This window comes from Lissotriton vulgaris, chromosome 11 (assembly GCF_964263255.1).
Source record: "Lissotriton vulgaris chromosome 11, aLisVul1.2, whole genome shotgun sequence".
In the NCBI taxonomy this organism is placed as follows: domain Eukaryota; kingdom Metazoa; phylum Chordata; class Amphibia; order Caudata; family Salamandridae; genus Lissotriton; species Lissotriton vulgaris.
The window spans coordinates 968,035,063-968,054,113 of record NC_141699.1 but is presented as its reverse complement, the minus strand read 5'-3'; the positions used below and the strand labels follow the sequence as shown (position 1 = coordinate 968,054,113).

Sequence of the window (19,051 nt, the reverse complement as noted above, 5' to 3'; positions counted from 1 at the left end):
TGCTGTGCTGCTATCAGGAAAGCGTGCACACTTGTCAAGGAGCCAGGACTGGGACCAGGTAGGACTGTTTCTTTATACTATCACACCCAGCTTGGGCTGTTCTTTTTTTATTTTTTTTTTTATTGGGGTGGGCAATGGGCTTGTTTGTGGTTATTTAGACTTAAAAATGTATTCATAATGTCACAGTCGCGTTGTCATGCTGCGTGCATGGAAGTCCGGCAAGCCGCATCCAGATCTGTCTGTCTGTCTGTCTATCTGTCTATCGCCCTCACTCTATCTGTCTGTCTGTCTGTCTGTCTGTCTGTCTGTCTGTCTGTCTATCTATCTATCACCCTCACTCTATCTATCTATCGCACTCACTCTATCTATCGCACTCACTCTATCTATCTATCGCATCACCACAGCATCACTCAGCAACACCACAGCATCACTCGGGGGCACCACAACATCACTATACGCTACCAAAGCATCACTGAAAGCCACAGCATCACTTGTCGCCACCACATCATTCAGCGCCACCACAGCATCAATCTGTGCAACCATTCAACAACAACTGGTTCAAATATGTTCTCTCAATGTTTCAAGCTTTATTACAAATGTCACAAAAATTAGAAGCCATTGTTATGTGTAATATCACATCTAAGTCACGTAAATACAACACATATTGCATTACAAATGCTATAGGTGTCATATTTGCGAAAATTAAAACTATTGGCAAGATGCTCCCTCGGGAGCGAAAGCTGCGCTTTACAAAAAACCATAAATATCAAATATCAAATGACAACGCTATTAATTTCGGTATTTTCAAAACCAACACATAAATAAAAAAAATTGTCATTTACAATACCAATAGCTTAAACTTTCCTAAGGCGAGACCTATTGCATTGCAAATGCTTGTTATCAATGTTCTTATGTGTCTTACCGATACAGAGCTCTTTCCAAACAAACAACAAAATACAAGGGCAGTGTGCTCAGTGTACTTGATTCTTGAACAGAATGTACAGTGTTGTGATAAAATGCTTACGAAGAAATGTGCTTTGCAAGTAGAACACTTTCTGAGTCCCTGAGCATGTACGTGCAAAGTATGTTAAATGTCACTGTCTAAAAAGATGTCAAGTTTAACGTGAACTTGCTAAATGGAAGCTCTTGTGCATGAGCCCTCTTTAAACCCACCGCAATGGATGCAGGAAAAAGAGGTAGATCCTGAACATAATGTCTGGCACTTTGTTGGCAGTCCTGACAGAGAGAGTAGGCACCTTTGTGCAGGCGCGCTTGAGTAGTTTTATAGAAAAATGTCTGCATTACCTATCCATTTTGGCATTTTTTTCTGGTAATGTGAGTCTTCCGCTGACTATATTGAAGAAGAACTGGGAAATGAACGGAGAGGTAAAAACAAACAATTGTTGCATGTAGGAATCAAAGATGATAGTTAACAGAAACATTTCAAAGAGGGAACAAATAGGGTAGGGCGTTTTACAGTGAGCCTTGAGATAAATGTTAATAGGATGATTCATCCAGTATAGGGAGTCAGAATATACTGGCAAAGTGAGTTTTAGAGTGTCAAAAAGGTTTTAGATGCAGAGGAAACCACTCAAATTAAATGTTTGCGCTGAAGGATTCAGTTTGAACAGGATGCATTGCTTTATTATAGTAGTAGAAGCCATGACAGGTGGGGAGTCAGAGAGTGCACCAGAAGGCGGATTGTCAGAACTCGAAGTGTTTTAAGAGCAATACGTTGTCACAACTCTATATACACCATAGAGCTTTTCAACACTAGCACCCACATGGGGTGTGACAACTATCGAAAGGATCCTTTGAGAGTAAAGGTAACATGAAAGATTCTCCTTTTTTTCTCCAAAGGGATTTTTTGATATATGTTTTTACCATATCAGAGACGATGACCATCACATAGCCTGATAAAGCTCGAGGCTGGAGCTGCAAGTCACAAGGAGTGAAATTCCTGCATGGAACTGCCCTCTGTCTGATCTCGACTGGCCCAGTTTTCCCCCACCCAGTTTTGCCAGGTGCAGGGAACATCAGACCTGAATTTACCAGCCAGAAATTTCAGCTAGTAAAATCACATGAGGTTTTAGCTTCAACAGCAGTCAAGCTTCATCCCCAGTCTCTGGCAAACTCTTTCTTTGCAAGGGAGGAGCATGCAATGGTCCGCTTTGTCAAAACTATTCTTCCCTTCCCCCCTGCCCTGCCTGCCTGCCCTGCTCCCTCCATCTGTGCCCTGAGGGGAAGTCACTGCTCCCATTTGCCACCTACTCAGAGCAGATGGAAAAATGGGAATGTTAAAATCCTCAGAATAAGGAATACCAGGAAGAATTCTACTTGGTAATTCCATGTCCTAACTAATCTGCCATTCAGATGTGTATTACAACAATGGAATGTTAAGAGTTCCACCGAAAGCAATGGAGTAGCTCCAGGCTTATCATGGCTGGTATACGACTGGAGCTACAGCATACCAAAGTTTATTTTTATGTTCCTCCCTTTTAATTTAGAACATTCTTACCTTAGTTGGTAGAGTTTTCTAAAAATATTATAGCCCTTCTGCTGTGGGCTATACTGATTGATAAAGGCCCTCTGACTTGTTATATACCCTTGCCTGTGGCTCAAGCTTGTCACGCGGGTGCAGGGCCTTTAACAACTGGTATAGCCCTCTGCAGTGGGCTATAAGGCTATAATAGGTGAATTTCCATGCAAGATTTTGCCCGGTAATGGTAATTCCAGCCATAGGGTATCACTGCACAACATTCCACCTAGCTCATAATTAGTCCCTAAGTTCTTGACCGAAGAAGGTAACAAGTGAAGGTTTCTCCGCCAAGGGAGATTTTATGCTGTAAGTTGACAAAAATAATAGGAATACAAAGAGTTTTTGTAATTCTGATGCAATGGTGTAGAGAAACAGTCAAATTGTGCTGTGTGAAATTGGGAAGCTAGGTCAGCAGTGGGGAAATCCAGATTTCAACTTGAGATACATTCATTAATTGGTGGCAACCAGCCAGAAGATAGTCAGCTCTGCAGAAGGTGGGACAAAGGGGTTACCTTCTAGTCATTAGCTGATGGGAAGAGTGCCAGAGATCCAATAAGCCACCATTACCGTCACTATGGTGGTGTCAATGGAAGTGACTTGGCTAACTGACTATTCAGCTAAAGGAATGGCTTCACAGTTTTTAGTGATCTGAATGTTTGGTATTTTGTTTGTGTTGACCTTGATATTTTGGTAGGATGCTGGGCAGAGAGATAGGGCTAGCAAAGTGACAGTCCAGTCCAGGAATATGGGTGGTTTGAATTGGATGGTTGGTGATGTTGAGATGACAAAGGTGAAGATGTGGCATTCCATGTGTTGTTGGTGTGACATTCTGTACCATGTAAAGTGTCTCAATGAGGAGGAAGAGGGTGCCTCTTGGATTTTTTTTGTTTGTCTTGTCTGGGAGGTTGAAGTCAATCATGAGAGTTATGTGGGCATGTTGGATGGATGAGGTATTGAGAAGATCTGAGAATTGTTCAACAAAGTCCAGGTTCTGTCCATTAGGCCTTCAGATGAGGTGGAAGGTAGCGGTATGTGTTCCAGAGAGTGGGAAATGGCATTTGAGCAGCTCCATGGAGTGGAGTGTTAGGGTGGAGGACAAGGAAGAATTATGGAGTGATGCCTCCTCCCTTGATCAATATTATGGCCTGTTGGAAAAGGCCATCTAGAATGTGCAAAGATGTGAGCATGAATCCAATTCATGTCATGAAGAGGGTGTCAAACTTGTAGGTGATGAGGTCTGTAGGGTCTGGTGAATGGAGCACTGCAGAGTGGGTTAATTAGCATGATTTCTGCATTTTTAGGGTGTGTGGTAAATATTCATAGGTGTATGAGGTTGTGTCTATGTTTTGTGCGAATGCTATGTGAGCGTCTACACATCATGAACATCTAGGTATGATTGTGGGATAAGCAGTATGGGTTGCTGGGTGATGCCCATGATTTTATCTTACCTTCTATGCTTCAATGGGACAGGGGTTCTGGCACTAGAGTTTTTGTGGCCCTAACAGGCAATGCTTTGCAATGCCCACCCTTAGTTGGGGCACCTGGGTGATGGGATGCCCTGAAGAGTTGATTAAAGTAGGGAGAAGAAAAGATCTGGTGTTGCTTCATATGCAAACAAATGATGGGAAATGAAGTCCCGTTGCTTGGTTTCTTCTTTTAAAGATGCTTTTGGTGAGAAACCAGTGATGTCACTTCCTGTGCAGATGGATGATGTGAATTCCAGTGATGTCTCTGCACATGGTTGGCTTACATTTTTCCACATCTCACATTCAGCATTTACTGTAGAAGAGTCAGTTTAAAAGTGCAGAGTTTTTTTCCACAGGAGTCGGTGAATTTCCACACACAATGCTACTCAAATAAAAACAGATGTATTTGATGACTGCATTTTGTTTTCACATGCGAAAAACTGCACTTAAGCATGCAAAATCACTGTGAAACTGGGCCTTTGAGAGTTGTGTGAAGTTCAAGCTTCCTCCTTCATCAAATCGTGGGAATTTGAGCAAGTTTCTTAATCTTCCTATGCCTTGCTTCCTTCAATTGATACGTTTCAAGTGTCTGAAGGCAATTCTGTTTGCAGTATGCCAGGAACAAGAAAAAGGTATTTGTTTCTTTAGCCTACAACTTGCTTGTCTTACTGCACTTAGGATCCTTGGTGCCAGATTTGTTCAAGCCTATGTCTTAAGAGGCAAATTGAAGGCACAAAATGTTCAGGCACACTTGGCATTTTTCATCTGGAAGAATTTCAGAAAAGTTAGGGTCATCTTGAACAGGTATTATTATTTTCACATGGTATGCCACCAAAGATCGCCAACACTTAATAGACCCTTTGTAAACACATATTTTATTGAGGCTGTTTCATATTACGCAGGCAGCATTTATTAGTGCTATTCTGTTCACTACTGTAACTTGTGTGTTGTACCTTGCCTCTTCTTTGTAGAGCTAGTTGCCTATTGCTGGCATATATCAGGTTATTGTGTAGGTATGCACACCGTTAGTGATTGTTATTTTTTGTTTTCAGTGTATTTCTTTGAAGAACCATTAATATCCATCAGTTTTATGCTGAAAAAAAACTCTTTGAAAAGCAATGAATATCCATCTTTAGAAATAGAAACTGATATATTTATACAGAATGCACATAGAAATATGAATTCAAATCACCAACATAAAATTTTCACACGGTAAAACTGATGTTTACATTGGTCCTTCACATTGCTTACCATCTATAACAGGCATAAGGGAAGTAAAACATTACAAAGTAAAATATATACTACACATCTTTTCGTGAACATTGTGCACCTGCACATCTAACTCAGAACCCTATCATGACTATCAGATGCGTAAACCTAGTAGCCGATTTTACCAGGGGAGAGTCCACATTTAGTAAAACTGCTAGTAAAACTCACCCCAGCCCACTCCAACATCACACGGAGCATTCAGTGTGCACACAATGGCCTACCCTGCCCAGAAAAAAAACCCTACTGACCTTGCACCCTCCAACCCCTACTGCTCCTTGGTCACCTGCTTAGATTAACCAACTACTCAGAGCAGGTAGTAAATGTGACTATATTTGCCATGTGGATAAGGACTTTGTTTTCCTCAGTCTGCATGGTTATTTACTATTTCCGGAACAAAACTTGTGATGGCTGGATTGCGGTTGGAAAATACAAGCCGTATTCAGTAATCCTGGCCCCCGATATCTCTGTGACCTGAAACCTGCCATTGTGTAAATGGACCCTTGTAAGAATTTGGGGTTGTTGGTTTACAGGGGTCTGAGCCCTGGTTCATCAGCACCATGATCCATGTCAAGGTAAGGCACAAGTCGACCGTAAATTAACCTGTGCTCAACCCTCTAGTAGCTTGGCACAGAACAGTCAGGCTAAACCTAGAGGTAATGTGTAAAGGATTTTACAACACTTCAAACAGTAATAAAGTGAAACACACCACACAAAAAGTATCTCACGCCAAGTTAGAAGAATGGAGTTATTTTTAATAAATGAAACAAGACAAAAACATCAAATCTCCAATCAGTGAAACCGGAAATCTGCAGTTTTAAAGATTTTAGTGACAATAGCACCAAAAAGCACAAATCGCCAAATGTGGATATCTGGCCGAAAAGGGACAAAGTCACAAGTTTAGGCAAACCGAGATAGAGCACAGGCCGATAGCTGTGACCCAGTTAGGCCCGCTGAACAACAGTACATTAGACCTAGGATGGTGGAGTGTTGCTTGGATCCATGTCAAAGATGTGTCACACAGAAGAAGCAATGCAATAATTCTGAGATGCGGCGAGGCTGCAACGCAAGGGCCTGGGTTGTCGTCGATGATCCGGTAAATGAGAGCTTGCAATGTAAAGTCCCCCATTTAACATGTGTGATGCAGTTGAGGCGATGTGTTGGATCCAAGGAGCTAGGATGCTGTGATGCAGAGTCCATCATCATCGTCGAGGCTGCCAACGATGAGGGAAGTGAAGGCCGGTACCGAGGATGCATCATACAGCAGTGGTTCGGAAGAGACTAGGGTCTGCGGAGGTGATGTGGGTCTTTGTGAGAGGGTCAATACACAGAGCAGCAGTGATGCATCAGTTCTGCTCGGGTTTGCGCTATGAAGCAGAGGAGATGCATCAGTTTTGCTGGAATCACAGAGTTTGGCAAAGCACTTTAAGCTCAGTTCCAAAGGTCCAGGACTGGTGTGGCACCACGTGGCAGGGCAGACTCGCAGAATCCAGGTGCTGGGGTTGAGGTTGTTGAAGCCGTCTGTCCATGAGGCTCGTGTTAGGAGGCCAGCCAACTTGCCCTTGGAGTCACTCTAGTGTTCCTGGGTTCAACAGATGCAGGTCTAGTCCTTCTCAACCAGTCAAGAGGACAACAGGCAGATTGCCAGCACAGCAGGGCAGCAGTTCAGCAGAGTGACAGTCCTTTCAGCAGCACATCAGCCCTTCATCCTACCAGAGTATCCACAGTTCCAGAAGATTACTGAAGTGTTGGTGTCTGAGCTCCAGTATCTATACCCAGTTGTGTCATTTAATTGGAGAGAAGCTCCTAGAGGCTTGCAGTTGAAGTGCACAAGCGCCCTCTCTTTCTTGCCCTGGCTCCAGACTAGTTTTAGTGGTATGCAGCAGTTTGTGTATAGGAAAGCCACAGCCTATTCAAGTGTAAGAGGAGCTGTGTCTAGCACTCCCTCCTACCCTGCCAATGATGTCCCATCCAGGCACATCCTTGCTCCCAAGTTTGTTTGGCTGTCTAGGAGGAGTACACAAAGCCCAACTTTCAACTACTCCCAGTCATGTGACCCAGAGTAAGGCTCCAGGCACAAATGATTAAGGCAGGGAAATGCCAACTAAAAGCAGCATTTTCAAAATTGTAATTTAAAATCCAACTGCACCATAGGTTAGGGTTTTTCATTACAAATCCAAAAACACCAAACGTCAATTAGTCAGTTGTTCCTGTTTGGAAGTTAGAGCTTATTAAGTACCATAAGGGAACTCCAATGTTATCCTATGGGACAAGTAGTCCTTGCAAAGGTGAAAAATGAATTAATGGGTTTTTTACTATCAGGACATGTAAAACTAAAAGGTACATGTCCAACTTTTTTAATAGCTGCACCCTGCCCTCTGGGCTTTCCACGGCCTACCCTAGGGGTGACTTACATGTATTAAAAAGAAAGGCTTAGGCCTGGCAAAAAGGTGTATTTTAGCAAGGTTGAAATGGCAATATAAAACTGCAGACAAAGGCTACAATGGCAGGCCTGAGATATATTTTAAGTGCTACTTAAGTGGGTGGCACACTCAGTGCTGCAGGCCCACTAGTAGCATGTAATTTACAGACACTAGGCACAGGTAATACCTCTTTACTAGGGACTTGCAGGTAAATTAAATCTGTCAATTGATTATAAACCAATTTTACCATGTTATAAGAAGAGAGCAGAAGCACTTAACACTGGTTAGCAGTGGTAACATGCACAGAGTACTAAAGCCAGACAAAATAAAGTCAGCAAACAGGATGTCTGAAGGTGAAAGGTAAGGGGGAAAACCACGCCAAGCATGGCATGTCTAACAGCCCTTAACCACTTTTTTTTCTATGAAGCTGGTTCCTAGTCTAATACTGGTACATCTTATGCGGGTGGTAATTTATGTCAACATATTGTAACAATATAAGCAATCAATGAATATTACTGTTGAGTTTTAGGGCACTCTATTTACCAGGTGGTATGAACAGGAATCCTATTCTCATTACAGCAGACAAACCTACTTAGTGAACAATAGGTATAAATACAAGCATACTGCACTGGTGCTTTGTAATTGTGTATAGCTCTAGGCACTTTTGCATCTCTAGGGGGTAATTTGGAGGAATATTTGCACCAACAATGAGTGAAAAAGTGCCTGTTGCATTGACTGACTAATGCAAACACAACATCCTGTACCAGATTGTAGGTGTAAATGCCTGTTCATGACTAGAGAGGAATGGAGTGGCACATTGTAAAATTGATGACGGCTGGATCAATTTATATGATTTGGTTCCAGATTCTGGGATACCTCTGGTATTCACACATGGGAGAAAACAGGAGTTCTCCAAAGGATCAGGGGTGAGACTTAATCGAACAACTAAGGCTTATCAAATCTTTCCTTAATTTAAAGTGGCTTTTGTTCAATGATTAGTTCCTTTCAATTAGAATTAGCCTCATTTGTGATGAGAATAAGTGAATTCCACTTATCTGCATTTTAGGTGGGCCTAGACCAAATTATTGCACCTGGCTATTCTAGTCGGAACCAATCACTTGTTTTACATATAGCTCGTCATAATGCACTTCTCCTTTTTTTGCGTCATGTAAATACCAGGTGTTATTATTCCTGATTTAAAGGTATTGAGCTTACTGACCTTCGAGAAGATAGAAGTCTGAATCACACATTTCATATTAGTGAGCTCCCGAAAATCAAATGTTCCAGGGACAATAGTTCAGCTTACCAAGCCATCTTGTCAGCGGTTTGCACTTTTATTTTTGGTGATATGTTACATCAGGGCATGCGTTCCTTAGCACTTGCGCCCGCATGGCTAAGTCTCAAGTGGTTTGATAGCAGGAAGTTTTCCCTTAAGCTCCAATTGGAGATGGAGAGCTCTTTAAAGACCTTGAATTTTATTACATCAAACAATGGTCAGAGCATAATTATCTGAAAAGTGAAAGTTTGTTTGACACTAAGGGTCTGATTAGGTACTTGAGTATGTGGAAGGTGGAACCTGCCCCATCTCCACCACCTACATACACCTCCGATGGCCCAATGGAGTAAGGGCCTTTGTAGGTTTGGCAATTTGTTTGCCTGCCCTAATTAGACTCTTTGAACACATGGCCAGTTTTCAGTGTCTGTCATTGTCGGGCAGTGAAAACAGCAACATGAACCCCACGCCAGGGAGGAAATTTCCACGGTAAGGGGGGTCATTGTTTGTTGTGGGTTTTTTTTTCAATTCAAATTTGGGATTTTCTTAATGATATTTGATATGCATAATATCCACGGCTATGTATTTTGGTAAAAAGCTATAAATTAAAATAAAAATAAATAAAAATATTGGGATATTCTTTATGAAAACAAAAAAAAAGTTGAAAGTTTGAGGTACCGCTGTCATTCTGTCAGAGCTGTCCATCAATCGTTCAAAGGATTTGTAGCAATCTTTGTGATGGGTCCAGTAAATTCATGCAAGTGGTGCCCGCTGGGCTGGCAGACATATCAGAATTTGTCAGGAGGGTACCCACTCATAGCAACAGGGAACTTCACTCTGTCGGTCTGATGGAATAAACTCCTGTCTGTCAAACTCTAAATCAAGGCCTAAGTCAGCCACTCCCAGAGAAGTAAGGAACCCTGTGAAAACAACTGAAAATAAAGGTTACATATACATTTGCAGGCTGCAGCTGAACAAGTCTGCAGAGACACGTGCTAATTTTATGACTGGGAATGGTTGGGTTTGTAAATAATGAAGCAGATTAAAATAAGTGATATTAATAAATGGAAGAAAGGACCCTAGTTCTGGTTTTTATGACATTTTACTGGTGTATCAGGCCATCCCTCTTTGAAGGCCAACAGATTCAAAACAGGAACCAAAAGCATATTTATCTTATTCCTCTCTTTGACTATGCAGTGACATGGGCTGAAAGTCCCATAAAGTGTCTTAAATAAAACACATGTTGCTATTAAACCATTTTCAACGCAATTTAAATGCACTCCCATCAATCTTTAATCTACAAAACAAAGGTGACCCTGGGCCTGCACAGATTGATCTTGGGTCAAGCACAGAGTCTGGTCTGTTATCAGCTGGGTTCTAGAAAGTTTTGCTAGGTCACTCATCTTTTAAAATAAATACATGCAGTTTTAGTTTTCTCCTGCTTTGGGCATGTGCTGGCTCAGCTGCCACTGCAGGGATGAGGGATGGGAAAGCTCAGCGGTCTCACTGGGTGTTGAGTGTCGCAGTTATCTTCTATTCAGCCAGGGCCGGACTGGGATTCACAACCGGCCCTGGCAAAGTGCTCGGTTAGCCCCCCTCCCCACTCGGGGGGTTGGAGGTGCCACAGAGCTCTTTGCCGGGTCGGTTTTCGGCCCATTTTGGTACAGGACCGATTTTGCAGCAATGCTGCAAAACCGGCCCTGTAACGAAAACGGCCCCAAGGGGTCCAAAACTAGCCCCCACCCGTGTGGCGCATCGGGGGATTGCCCGGTGCCCTTTATGGCCAGTCCGGGCCTGTATTCAGCATCTGTCGGGAGAGAGCGACACACCGCTCTAAGTGCCAGAAGCTGAGTGCTTGAACCCGCACAGCAGGCCATCAAAATCGTGACTATTAACTGTGTCACGGCTCATGTCATCATTGCTGACTGCAGCCTCTAAACCAGGGGCATAACACATGCCCCCACATCCCCTGCGGTGCAGGGGGGGCCCCAAGCTCCAGGGGGCCCCCTCAGCACAGCGCTTCAGCAGGAGAGCTCCTGTTAGAGTCCAGAGGGGGGCCTTCCACGTACCTTGCAGGGGGGCACCCTCAAGTTTTGTTACGCCTACGCTCTTAACCTACCCGTTCACAACTCATCACAGGGTGAGGTGGGTCAATGAGGCTTTCTGACCCCACACCAGGGCCGGCTCTAGGGGGGGTGACCGGTGCCACCGTACTGGGCGCTGAACTTGAGCAGGGGCACCCTTTATTATGGTTTTAAAAAGCACCTGCTGCTGTGTTCTTTGCCTCCAGCAATGGCAACAATAACAATGTCTAGATAACTGTGGTGATTAATCTTCTTCCTGAAAAGAAAGAGAGCTCTGAGTTTTGTCTAGTGTAAGAATTTTGACTCATGGTACGGTAACGCGGAGGGCTAATATGCCTGCTGCAAAGAAGGGTACCATGCATATCACAAAGTGCATACAGTGTAAGAGGTCAGTAGGCTACTACTTTTGTCAGAGAGATCCTATTGTTACTTGCAGTTTATACGTTAAAATCCTAATGTAGAGCAGTGAGCAATTAGCTGTCATGAAAGAGCTGCATGAAAACTGCAAGGTATATTTCAGCTCATTACGATTTTTCCCCCAGTCTTTCATTATCCTAATTTTGCAAAATGGATTCATTTGGTTAGAAATAATTTCTTATTATTAAAGAGAACCTCCATCCATGGTGTTCCATTTTAAATTCTAAGTTTGTGCTTCTCCAGACCAAGCACGCTTAAACTACACTTCAAACCAGTATGGATGAAATGGGACTCCCACACCTTGTAGTCCTCTATCTTATGTAATGTTTCTTAAATACTGATATACACACGTATGATTGATTGTCTCTGTATAATATGTGTGTGATGTTAGTTAAGTTAATTAAGTTTGTAGATTTATCTAGTGGCTTATCAACCATGAGGGTATCCAGGTGCTGTCCATGGGCACAGGGAGATTAAGTGATTTTCTCAGAATCATAGGATGTTGTGCCAACACCGAGACTCGAACCCGAACCCGGATCCCCAGCTCCCGATTTGGAAGCTCTGGCTGCTGTGCTACATCTTCTCCTGTAAAGTGCTCTCACACCCTACCCTGGTATGAGTGGAGCTAAAAAACAAATTAAATGCATCTGAGAGAGAGTGGTTATGGAGACTTTGGGGCACTGATAAAGGGTGGCAGTGAGGGAATCTGTGTCAGAAGTGGTCATTAGGAGGGGTACCATGTCGCCACATCCTGTCCTGTAAAGGGCTCTGACACCCTACACTGGTACGAGTGGTGCTATAAAACAGTTTAAATGCATCTGAGAGAGAGTGGTTATGGAGGCTTGGGGCACTGATAAAGGGTGGCAGTGAGGGAATATGTGGCAGAAGTGGTCATTAGGAGGGGTACCATGTCGCCACATCCTCTCCTGTAAAGTGCTCTGACACCCTACACTGGTACGAGTGGCTCTATAAAACAATTTAAATGCATCTGAGAGAGAGTGGTCATGGAGGCTTTAGTGGTACTGTTAAAGGGTGGCAGTGAGGGAATCTGTGGCTCAGGAGTTCATTAAGAGGGGCACATATCGCTTTTAAGCCGGCCCTGCCGTACACACCTGTGACAAGTTTTGACGTGGTTCCAGTCTCTGATTGATTTGAATCCCTTGAAGCTGCAAGAATTAAACCTGAAGCACCCAGATCTTACTCTGCTCCCACCTCATCAGGGTGTAAAGGTTAGCCCAGAAGGTAAGGACTTTGCCGAACCAATGACCTCACAGGCCTCTGGGCTCTGAGTTCTTCAGCCTGGCAAATAATAGTCCATGCAAGCCTATTTGAGATTCCTGCGCTTGCTTATCAGCAAATTACCTATGCAAGGAAGAGTGCTTTCCAGTGTTCCCTCAGCATGGCTTAGTTTTTTATAGGGATTTTTTTTAATTATTCTGAAAACTAAAAACTGAGGGAAAAAAGGGGTGGAACTCTTGATCCTCGTATGGTTGAGCGGCTGCCGGTCTTGGCAGCTCTTTTGGCTACATCTGTAGATATTGGGAAATAATCATTGTTCGTGTGTACACAATAGAAGGTTTGGCCATCTTGGAGCAAATGTCATACCCCAACACCAGGTGGTCTTTTTATAAAGACTGTATATTAAAGTATAGATTTAAAAAAACAGAATGTATATATCTTTATCTAAGACATGGATTACTAAAGTAAGTACAGGTTCCTTGAGGTAGGCGGGGGAGGAGGGCAGAGATGCATGTGTTATAGTGTAAACTGTCCCAAAATAGCAAATTTGACGGATTCCTCTTCTTTAGACGAATCAAAGTCACATAACGAAAATGGTGTTGAATTATTCTACATAGTATGGGATTCAATTGCTACTAGAATAGCATGTTCACCTTCTAAGGGAGTGGCGATATTGATCAGCTCTGTGTTGGATTATCTACCCAGGTCTGAGGACTCTGTGGTGTGGGAGCACTGGTATTGTTAGCCCTCTCAACCTTGACTATGACACTTGGTTGAAAAGAATGAAGAATCTTCATAGTCAAAACTTTGCTCTACTGTGGGCAGCTTAAAAGAGAACCCTTCAAAGTATAATCCTCTTCTCAATGAAAATAGCCCCAATTATTAGGGTCCTCTTCATCGGTTTCATATGTGGTCCTGTGTCCTACGCCTGAGGATGAAGGATAAACTCTGGGAGTGGACTTGGATTCAAACTTGTCTCTGGATAAACAAATATAAGCGGTTGAGAAGGTCCTATTTCTGCCATCTTCATTTGCTTGGTGAAATTATATGTTTTCTGTTGTTTTCATATACAGTTTAAACGCATGTGGACATTTGCAATTCTATCTTGCCTTGCTAACTAAACTTCGCAGTGTTCAAAATTACATGGATCATATTATTTATGGGCTGAAAAAAACCTTAACTCCGTATAGGATTACACTGGCTCCCAAATCATACAAGACTTGTATTGAGATTGGCATGTTTGATGTCACTTTTTTTTCAGCACAGTACTTGCTCGCTCTTATGGAACATTTTCTTCATCATAATCCCACAGAAATTCTGCTTTCTTCATTTACTTTTCTGTAGTCCCTGCCAACATTTTTTTTAAAAGAAATGGGAGCTTCACATTATGGAACCCTCTGCCTTTTTTTTTTGAGAGCTGAAACTTTTTTTATGTTTCAGCAAAAGTCTGAAAACCTTTCATTTTGACGAAGAGATGAAACATTTAGCTCCTGTGTCTCATAGATTGCCTAAGAGTCCAAAAATTATATATTGGGAAAATATCTTCTTTGGATAGTCAGGCAGACAGGGAGACAGATGGAAGGACAGATAGGCAGACAGAGAGCTAGATAGATAGATCAATAGATAGATCGATAGCGGAGAAGTGTGGCTCACTGGTTAGAGTGGCAGACCCTGAAGCAGAGGTCAGACCAGGGTTCAATTCCTGACGCGGCAGGGTCTTGAGCTCAAATGTCCATGGACTCGATAATTCTCGCTTCGGTGCCTGACCTAATCATGGGTTCACACTTTGCAACTCTGGGCATTAAGCTTGCTTAATCTCCACAATGGCCCCCCGTGGCGGGATGCCTGGCTTTCACCTTGGGGATGCCCTGTAGGGGCTATCTCACAGGGAAAAGCCAGGATGGGTTCCCAAGGCAAGCGTGGAGATACCCCTTCGGGGGTTGATTCTGGCGCTATATAAGAAACATAATAATAGCTAGAACGCTAGATAGATAAATAGACAGACAGATAGAGAGAGAGAGACAGACGGATGGATAGACAGACAGACGGATAGACAGATAGATAGATAGATTGATTTTGTTTTGGGGCAGAAGGAACAGTGGCATCTGAACAAGGAAGACAGGACATCCGTTCTCATTTTGTGGTGCTTTTTTAGACGAGAGTCAGTGTGCTCCCTTCTCCTTCATTGTTCTGCACATAGCATTGGTCGGACCACAGGAAAGGCAGGGCGGTCTTCTATTCTGTTGAACCATGAAATCAGATTTTTTTGTGTATGGAATATTAACTTATTGAAGTATTTCCCGTGCTTCCTGTATCAGTTTGTTTCTTTGTTAAGGCAGGGGCACTCAGTTACTGCCCTATTCCGAGTTTTTCTCCTCACAATGAGGCATGATTACATATTGACTTTATTCCCCCTGATTTTCACCTGTTTGCCACTTTACTAGTACTTTTTTTCCCTTTGACTTTGCCCCCAGGTCTTTCCTGGATCAACGCGGGAGGGAAACATTTCAGACATGCAGTAATTATCGCAAATCTCAATAAAGTGCAAAATGCAGTCTATTTGTAAGCCACCTTAATTGGACTGTAGTGTCACAAGCTGACAGATGGGTCTTATTTTACATTGTTACAGCTACATACACAGCAGAACAGAACCACTACTTGGAACTTTAAATTATTTCTAAATAACCAGATATGCAGTTCATTACCAGACTAAACAGGAAGTACGCACAAAAAAGCACCACAGTTTGGTACAAGGTAATGACATTGCCATAGCGACACCACAGAAAGATAATTCATGGCTGTTCCTTCACACATCAACACATTAACACATCCACAGAGAGTAGCGACAGGCATTTGACGTATCTTGCACATATTTTCACATACATCTGCTTGTTCTAGCATATGTTTTTGTATTTGATAAAATGATATATAACATAGTGGCTAAAGTAAAATCTATCTCAACATATATTTATCTCAGAGTTATGCAGTTAAACTGAAAGAGTTTAAGAAAAAGACCCAGTAATAACAATGTGCTTTTAAGAAATTGATGTTGAGAAGCAAAGTTGTTGTCTACAGATGAGACCTGCTGGCACAGTACCTTCACTTCCTGTGTTGAAGCATTCTGACGGCGCGGTGTGGGTACCTCAGTCTGCTGAATACTGGAAACGACGCAGCGCTAGGTGTGCTGAAGACTGGGAAGTTACCAAGAAAGATTCTCAAATGACCTCACTCTTGGTTAGCGGGTGGGAGTTTAGAGAAAAAGCTTCTGAAAGGGGAACAAGAGGCTTGTCTGTTACGCAGCATGCAAAGTAGAAAGGAAATGAAACGCAAACACCCTTCCCTCTTGAGAGCGATTGTAAAGCCACACCGTATGCGGGCTTTTTTTTCTCACCAAAATGAAGCAGCAGCCGTCATTTTGGTCACGCTAATGAAAACACGTATTAAGTACCTTAACGTTTAAACTCCTCCCTCCGACAAATCTGCTTAAGGTTGCGAAAATTATGTTTCAGAAATTCAGATCTTTGTACGTGTGTGTAATTATAAACTGATGGACTGTGCATGCATAAAAAGCACAACGCTGTTTGATCTCTCAAGGTAACTTTGTGCATTTGAGAGCCTTTATTATGCAAAATGGACATGCCTAGTTCACGGTTTTATTGGATGCCCACCGATGTTGGCTAAAGTCACGGGCTGCACCTACCTTCTTTGGACCCTCAAGGCCTCCGTCACATCTTGTTGTGCTGTGTAGGCAGAAATATTCCGATTTCATGCCTTCTACGCACTTTCAATTGTCTTTGGATGTCCGCACCCAGCCAACCTTCGGAGGGGGGGGGGGGGGGGGAGGGGGGGGGGAGGTCCGAGTTTTAGAATTCCTGAGTCTTTGTAATGGGAAGTATTTGTGTCATCTGTGATTGAAAAATTGTAGTGTAAGCTGTTTGGTTTTTAGATAATTCGCTAACAGTTTTCCAAATTTATTTTGGCCGCTGTAAAAAAAATTCTACCCATCTCCCAAATGACCCTCAAAGAATACCAAGATGGCGGGCTGACTATATCCTCCACCTCCTGAGCTGTCCACAGTTAGCGCACATTTTGAGGGCTTCAATGCACATGTACCTGCTTCTGTAATATGAGAAAAGCTGACAATCAGGTCATAGGGGCATGTCTCTGTGCACACCCAGAAACAACAATCTTGTTTTACATAGATGCTAACCTTGTGCTTGCACAATGTATTGTACACAAAGTATTGCATAAGGGGATGTGGCCCTTTGTCTAATACCAAGGGAGCACGGTGCTCTAAAAACAGTCACACACAAATGTGAGCTCCCAGTTCCATGGATTATCATCAGATTGTAATCTTTTTTAGGTTTTGATAGGAAGCCTTAAGAGTTGATTGAGTTAGCTTAGTTCCAGGGTTTGGAAACTTGGCATGGTGAATGTTTCATGTTTAGGCTTTCCTGTTTTCAGTTTCTAATTTTGGTAAATTCTGGTGTGGTTTCTTCAGTGTTTTCAATACCTTAAAACACAGTGGTTATCAGTGGTTACACATTTTTGCGCCATTTAAAACAACAGAAACAGTGTTTTTCCGGTGTTTAATACGGCAATATTATCGCTGCTTTAGCAGCAAAAAGTGCAGCTAAAGCGGCGATACTGCCCTTGATAATATGCCCCTATATTTTCACAAATAAAAACACAGAGAAAGAAATTGTTATAGCAGACCAAGAAGTTATGAACGCCTCTTGTCATACTAACTAAAGAGAGCTCTATGGCAAGGAATAGTGTGTCCCGCTACTCCAGGATGAACATAATGAGGGATTTTTACTAGACCGCTTGGAAGAGCTAATTTTAGGAGAAGAAATTAGGCAAGCTTTAAAATCTCTTAAAAAATTGGCATCCGGAACCGGATGGATTCCCAAACTCTTTTTACAAAACTGATAATTCCTCTTGCCACATTTTTTGGCTCTTTATGGACACCAAAATGCTTACTACCACTGTGATGGAGTCTACTCTTATCCTGATCCTCAAGCAAACAAAATCCCTGATAGCGGTAGTTGGTAGAGACTAATAGCATTTCTGAATAGCGAAGTAAAGCTCTTAATTAGGAATCTTACTTCTAGAATCAAGCATATTTGACTGATTATAGTCTCACTATACAATACACAGTTTATAAAATACTGGCAAATGGGTTACAACATATGACTTGCCCTGAATCTTTTAGGAAAATCACTCAAGAAAATACTAAACTACTCTATCTCTCTCTTTCGGCAGAGAAGGTTTTTAACAAGGTTAAGGTTCACTGAGAATTACTTTTTATAGACCCTGTCAAATAACAGATTGGGATCTAAATTTCAATCTCTGATTACCGTATTTAACTCCTTATTTAATTCTTCTTTCATGAATACTTTAATTTTAGTTACACAAAAGACATTGCCTTCCACACCAAATGGAATTCATTCAAGTCCTCTGCTTGTGACTTTATAATCAAATTTGTATAAAAAAAGTAAATTATTTCAAAATCCATCCAAACAAACTTTCAAAATAATTAAATGATGCGAACACTCTGGAACACAACATTTACAATAGCTTATTAGAGAAAATCTTAATTTTATCAAACTATCTACTGAAACTGTGTCATCTTATCTTCCTAAATCTAGCGCCAAATTCTTCAGCGGCCAAAATAAATATGGAAAACTGTTAGCGAATTATCTAAAAACCAAACAGCATACACTACAATTTGAATCAATCACAGATGACACAGATACTTCCCAATATAAAGACTCAGAAATTCTAAACCAGTTTAAACAATTTTTCAAAAATGTATACACACCAGAACAATCTCCATTCAATCCTGATATTCTACAGTGTCTGTCCTCTGTTTAGAAACCTCTTACTCCACAGATGGCTTTTCTTCCTTACAATCAGACATCACACCCACAAATCTTTACACTGCAATACTTATATCAAAATTGGTAAGGTTCTGGGCCCAGATGGATTCAGATATGAAAAAAACTAATTGCCTACAAGGGATTTTGTTTGTGAAAAGATTGTGCAAGATATTATCTCTGTATTATGAATTGAAAGCACACTCTAATTAGTAGTGTACAATGAAACTAATCAAAACACAATTTTATGAAATCTCTTCAAATTCAACAAATGATGAATAGCAATCACATAAAGTAATTACATAAGTGATACACGGGGCGAAAACTGTACTATGAAAAAATCATATATTTAATATATGAAACAGGTATAAAATGATAAAAAACAACCAAACATAGCTTGCAAGGTGACAATATTTTAGCCTATACAACAGCTATGTTGACATCTTTCGGTGGACTTTTAGACAA

At 41.9% G+C, this 19,051-nt stretch overlaps 1 protein-coding gene across 3 annotated transcripts in view; it reads right to left on the bottom strand.

Annotated features, from left to right (window-relative positions):
* Positions 1-16,033, bottom strand: part of GPR171 (G protein-coupled receptor 171) — a 71,547-nt gene extending 55,514 nt beyond the window's left edge. For all 3 annotated transcript variants that reach the window (XR_015300968.1, XM_086944139.1, XM_086944140.1), the window contains exon 1: positions 15,805-16,033. The gene's annotated coding sequence lies outside the window, so the exon portion shown is untranslated. The remainder of the gene's footprint in view (positions 1-15,804) is intronic.
* Between the last annotated feature and the right edge of the window lie 3,018 nt (positions 16,034-19,051).